We start from the raw sequence: 6,214 nt of genomic DNA, 5'->3' as shown, positions 1-6,214 counted from the left end.
CTCACAAACAAATAGACACCAATATTAACATGGATACACAAGCGCGCACATCAGCACATACATTCGCACACATGCACACATAAACACACATTAATATATGCATTAATACATAAACGTAGACATCAACAAAAACATACATTCGCACACTCATGGGGACACAAGCAGGCATAAATAACACATTAGCACACACACATGGACATATAAACACACATTGAAACACAGGGAAACATAAACACATCCATCAACACAGAAACACAGATATTAACACACGCATAGGGACACAGACACCGACATAAATAAACATCAACCGCTCATAAACAAAGACGGATAAAGAAACACAACTCACATAGACTTACACACACACATATACACACCACAAACACACACATACACACACACCAAACACACACAGACGGCTACTTGATTACACAAATCAATGCACATTGGCACATTAACACACTAACATACATGGACACATACACACAGGCATTAACATATAAACACGCGCATTGACACACACATGGGCACCCAAACAACTACATTGTTCCCACACATTAACACTCACACACACACACGTACACATGGAAACAGAGAGTGATGCAAAGGAAGATACTCGTACACATTTGCACAAACACTGAATGCGCAGACAAAATCGCCAGGCTGTTGACGAAAGTAGAATTCAAATGCACTGATTGAATGGACACCATCTCCAACAACTTCCCGAATGCACGGTGGACCTAAAAAGATAACGAAGCAAAATTCTCACTTAGAAACTGAGGAATGTAAATGATTTTCAAGCGACATTCATCACATACAAATAAGATTGGAACTCGCATCCGAGCTCTTACTCAGCACAATTGACAATCTCCAAATAAGTAGATATCCGAACCCATCTTCAAAATAATTGTTATCGATCAGTAAACCTCCCTCGATATCTCATATTTCACCATAATAATCCCTTAAGAAAAACCGCAACTGCATCTAAAATAAAAAAGCGCCTGACACTGAAGAAAAAACTGACACATTTTCCAATAAGGCCTGGAGGACGATGATAAAGGAAGAATGATTGTGGAGTTGGTAACAGAGATAGATTACTGAGCATGATTAACTTAATAGCCACACATTGAAAATTAAATTAGAAAACCAATAATAGCTGAAGGAAGAGACATTCGAATGCAAAATATATGCTGGATTAATAAACTATTTGAATATATTTCCTCCTCTATATCCGCGTAGATTCCTCAGACCACATCTGGATTGAAGACAATGAGGAAGAGAGCGGCAACATCTGGACAACCGCTTCCACATTCATCATCCTGTTCTTCCTGAGCATTTTCTACAGTGCTGCCGTCACTCTGGTGAAGGTGAGAATATTCAATCCACTCACACTTCAATTTAACTGAAGTTGTTTCACAAATCTCTAAAAGTTTCATAAATTTAACCTTGAGATGAATGTCCCGAACCACGAAATCTCTGCTTCACTCCTTTATCCCTCTTTTACAGGTCAAGTGATCGAGTGAATTTATGCCACCCTGGATTTTCCTCGTTTTTTAAACATCTCTGCATAACAGAAAAACACCAACAGTAAAATGCCTTCAATTTATAGTTCTGAATCTGTAGCTGAGAGAATCATAAATAGTATTCCCGTTTTCCTCTTTAAAATATGTGGGATAATCGTGGCTCTAATGTAAATGCGTCTTCGAGTTTCACCTTCGTTTGAATTTCATGTGTAAATAAGTAACTATTCCTTATTCACAAGTGGTCCCTTTTTATGTTGAGCTCCGTTTTCTCTCTCTGCTCTGTTACAGTTTTACAGAGAGCTGGCAGCTCAGATCGTATGTGTTCTGTACTCAATGTGACGTAAAGTTGTTATATTCATTTTGGACCTTTCTTTAAATCCTCTCTGTAAAATGTTCTTTTTTAAAATTGTTAATAAATATTGAGTAACACATGGACTAACTTGGACTTGACTGAATTCCTTGCCCTAATGACCCTCTACCACCGCTCCCTTTTCCCGATTACACGTTTCCTCACTTTCCTGACAGCTATTTTGCCACAGTCCTGTCCGGGTTGCGTTTAATCCCAAGGCTCTTCGGTGAAGGAGCTGCAGTGCCAACCAGAGTCCCTTCAGAGTAAAGACACCTTTCGTTCTGCCGTATCTTGCCAATCCCAGTGGCTGAATGACCGGACAGTGACCAGGAGCAACTCACTGAATTCTCCCATCTTATGGTCTGCCACAGTCATGTGCCAGGTTATATTGAAGAGCAGCGCTCTGCTCCATCGCACTCTGATACATGGAGGAATACTGTCCCATCAAACCTTTCCAGGACAGGCACGGTACAGGTTTGATAGAGAATAAAGCTCGCTTTGCACTCTCTCATAAAACACTCCCAGGACAGGCAAAGCACCGGTTAGAAACAGAGTAAATCTCCGTCCCCACTGTCCCATCAAACACTCCCAGGGCAGGCACGGCACAGGTTAGTTACACAGGGGAGCTCTATCTGCACTGTTCCTTTAAACATTCTCAGGACAGGTACTGCACAGGTTAGAAATATAACACATGAGAGAGCACAAACCCTGGCATGATTTCTGGAGACTGGTGCGTATCTGACACAATATACCATCGAACACAAATGCTGGGAATTATTTCAAGAGCCGGGGTCTATCTGATACGACAAGGAGCACAAATTCTAAGAATGATGCCAGAACCTTGGGCCTATCTAATGAACCAGAGAGGACGACCCCGGGTAATGATTTCCAATGCCCAAAGACTATGTGACAAACAGGGGAGGACAATTCCTGGGAATAATTTCCAAAGCCTGAAGCCGATCTGACAAACAGGGGAGCACAATCCCTGGGATGATTCCCAGAGCCTGGGACACATCTGACACAAAAGAGAGCACAAATTGTAGGAATGATTCCAGGAGACTGAGGTCTATCAGATACAGAGACTCTGTCTTCACATTTTCTGTTCTTCACACAACCCGCACACTCCAGCTAATCTGTCTCACATACACTCACCACTTTTCTGTTATGCACACGCCAACTTTCTGCCTTCACCTTTTCTGCAATACCTGTTACCCCTGCCCCTCTGTCACATGTTTCTCTGATGACCTTTCTCTCTTCTCTGCTCGATTCCATCTGATACCATCTCCCTGAACTCACTGAACATCACACCAGGGATCCTCTCTCCCTGCTCCATTCCCTCTTATACCATCTCCCTAAAAATCAGCCCAGGGATCCGTCAGTGAACCTCACACTTTCACAACCTGAAATTTCTCTCCTCCTTCGTCACTGTCTCATCAGATTCTTTCGGTACCTCCCGGTCACGGGAACATCACCAGAGCTTTCTGTTCCGACCCCAGTATCTTCCGACATTGTCTTTTGAATGCATTTTTCTCTGCACTCCTGATGTTCAGGCGCGAGGTCTCCTGTGGTTGAATATCAAATCAGGTTCAGGCAGAGAAGAATTAACGACCCTTCTTAAGGGCTCAGAATTATATTTGGGACTGGGTGACGTTGATGCTTGAACTCTTTCTCTGCTCCAATCTCTCCCCACACTCCTCCCCCACCACTATCCTTCTGGGCCGTCCTGCCCTCTCAGCTATATTTAGCTTTCGCTTCCCTCGCAGTGTCTCTTGGTCTTTCTGTCCTTTTTCCAGGCACCAGTCTCACTGGTGACGCCCCCTTTAAGATGTCGAGATGAAACCCTTCGGGGTCACAGTTCTGAGTTCGGGGTCACAGGTGCTGAGAGGAGGCTGGAGATGGCTCGTGACCCCTGATCCTGAATAAATGTTGGAAACAGCAAATCACAGTGCGGTGACGAGGGGAAGCATTGTGACGTCACCCACTGCCAGTCAAACTGACGTCCGCCATGTTTGTGAGATGTCACATACTGCCCATGTTAGCCGTTTATATAAAAGAGCAACTGATTGAAAAGAAAACCGACTTCACTTTCCATTAAAATACCACTCGATCTTAATCTATAAAAGTGAAAGTTTGTCCACGCGGGGATATAAAAAGCTTTGGTTAAACCGTTTGCGGATGTGCGCATTTGTCGCGGGTTGTCTCAGAATGTAACGTGGCCCGTGCCACAGATTGGGGCCTTTCTCAGCCGCTGTGAATTATGGGACCCACTGCCCTCAATGGTCCAGTCATTACAAGAGTGAGTATAAACCCAACTTCCTTCCAGCCAGGAGCTGCCCGGATTTTTAGTCTCCATAGACTTAAAAATGCGGTGTCAATCTGAGGAGGCGACAACACAGAACTACATACATGCTAAACAGTGGAAGCAGCATGTGATACACAGAGCGAAGTAGTCCCACAACCAATGGATCAGATTAAAGCTCCACAGTCCTGCCACATATAGTCATGAACGATGTTGGACAATTAAACAGCTGACAGGAGAAATAGGTTCCAAAATCACCCTCATCCTCAATGACGTGGGAGCCCAGCAAAAGACGGCGCAGAAGTGTCTGCAACCCAAGTGCATCTCACTCTCCAATCAGTATTCAGTTCTGAATACTAATAAAAGTTTTGGTTCATCTGGGAAGTGCAGCCAGATCCACGTCCATGGCACCACGCTTGGCTCAGCTGCGCAGAGGGCGAAAAGAAGACTGCAAGAGCAACATGGGTAGGAGATTCGATCGTTAGGGGAATAAACAGCGTTCTGTGGATGCAGATGTGAATCCAGGATGGTGTGTTGCCTTCCTGGTGCCAGGGTCAAACATGTGACCGAATGTCTGCAGCGCACCCTGATGGGGAGATCATAAACAGCCAGCAGTCGTGGTCCATATTGGTATCAATGACATCGGCAGAAAGGGGGATGTGGTCTCTTTCATCAGAATTTAGGGAGATAGGGAGGAAATTAGCATGCCAGAGCTCAGAAGTAGTAATCTCCAGATTATTCTTCGTATCACACGCAAGTAAGTATACAAATAAAGCAGATGAATGTGCTTTTTATTTCATTGATGGGATGTGGGCGTCGCTAATTGCCCTTGAGAAGGTGGTGGTGAGTAGCCTTCTTGAACCGCTGCAGTCCATGTGGGGTAGGGACACCCACAGTGCTGTTAGGCAGGCAGTTCCAGGATTTCCCCCAGCGATAGGAAAGGAATGGTGATATAGTTCCAAATCGGGATGGTGTGTGGCTTGGAGGGGAACTTGCAGGTGGTGTTGTTCCCAACCATTTGCTGCTCTTGTCTTTCTATTTGGTAGAGGCCGCGGGTTTGGAAAGTGCTGTCGAAGGAGCCTTGGTGCGCTGCTGCAGTGCATCCTGTAGGTGGTACACACTGCTGCCACTGTGTGCGGCGGTGGAGGGAGTGAATGTTTGTGGATGTGGTGACAATCAAGCGGGCTGCTTTGTCTTGGATGGTGTCGAGCTTCTTGAGTATTGTTGGAGCTGCACCCATCCTGGCTAGTGGAGAGTATTCTATCACACTCCTGATTTGTGCCTTGTAGATAGTGGACAGGCTTTGGAGTGTCAAGAGGTGAGTTACTTGCCGCAGGATTCCTCGCATCTGACCTGCTCTTGTAGCTCTTATATGGCTACTCCAGTTCAGTTTCTGGTCAATGGTGACCCTCAGGATGTTGACAGTGGGGGATTCAGCGATGGTAACGCCATTGAATGTCAAGGGGAGATGGTTAGATTCTCTCTTGTTGGAGATGGTCATTGCCTGGTACTTGTGTGGCACGAATGTTATTTGCTGCTTATCAGCCCGAGCCTGGATATTGTCCAGATCTTGCTGCATTTCTACACGGACTGCTTCAGTATCTGAGGAGTCATGAATGGTGCTGGACATTGTGCAATCATCAGCAAACATCCCCACTTCCGACCTTATGATTGAAGGAAGGTCATTGATGAAGCAGCTGAAAATGGTGGGGCCTAGGACATTACCCTGAGGAACGCCTGCAGTGATGTCCTGGAGCTGAGATGATTGACCTCCAACAACGACAACCATCTTCCTTTGCGCTAGGTACGACTCCAACCAGTGGAGAGTTTTCCCCTGTTTCCCATTGACCTCAGTTTTGCTCGGGTTCCTTGCTGTCATTCTCGGTCAAATGTTGTCTTGATGTAAAGGGCAGTCACTCTCGCCTCACCTCTTGCGTTCAGCTCTTTTTTCTATGCTTGAACCAAGGCTGTAAAGAGGTCGGCCCCTGAGTGGCCCTGGCGGAACCCAAACGTAGCGTCACTGAGCAGGTTATTGCTAAGTAAATG

General features: G+C 45.4%; 1 long non-coding RNA gene across 1 annotated transcript; it reads left to right on the top strand.

Annotated features, from left to right (window-relative positions):
- Positions 1-1,171: 1,171 nt before the first annotated feature.
- On the top strand, positions 1,172-1,955 carry LOC137348984 (uncharacterized). Its single transcript, XR_010969186.1, has 2 exons — positions 1,172-1,364; positions 1,504-1,955. It is a non-coding gene; the product is annotated as an uncharacterized lncRNA (long non-coding RNA).
- The last annotated feature ends 4,259 nt before the right edge of the window (positions 1,956-6,214 follow it).

This window comes from Heterodontus francisci, chromosome 34, assembly GCF_036365525.1.
Source record: "Heterodontus francisci isolate sHetFra1 chromosome 34, sHetFra1.hap1, whole genome shotgun sequence".
In the NCBI taxonomy this organism is placed as follows: domain Eukaryota; kingdom Metazoa; phylum Chordata; class Chondrichthyes; order Heterodontiformes; family Heterodontidae; genus Heterodontus; species Heterodontus francisci.
Note: the sequence above shows the minus strand (reverse complement) of the source record. Positions and strands in the feature narration are given on the sequence as shown.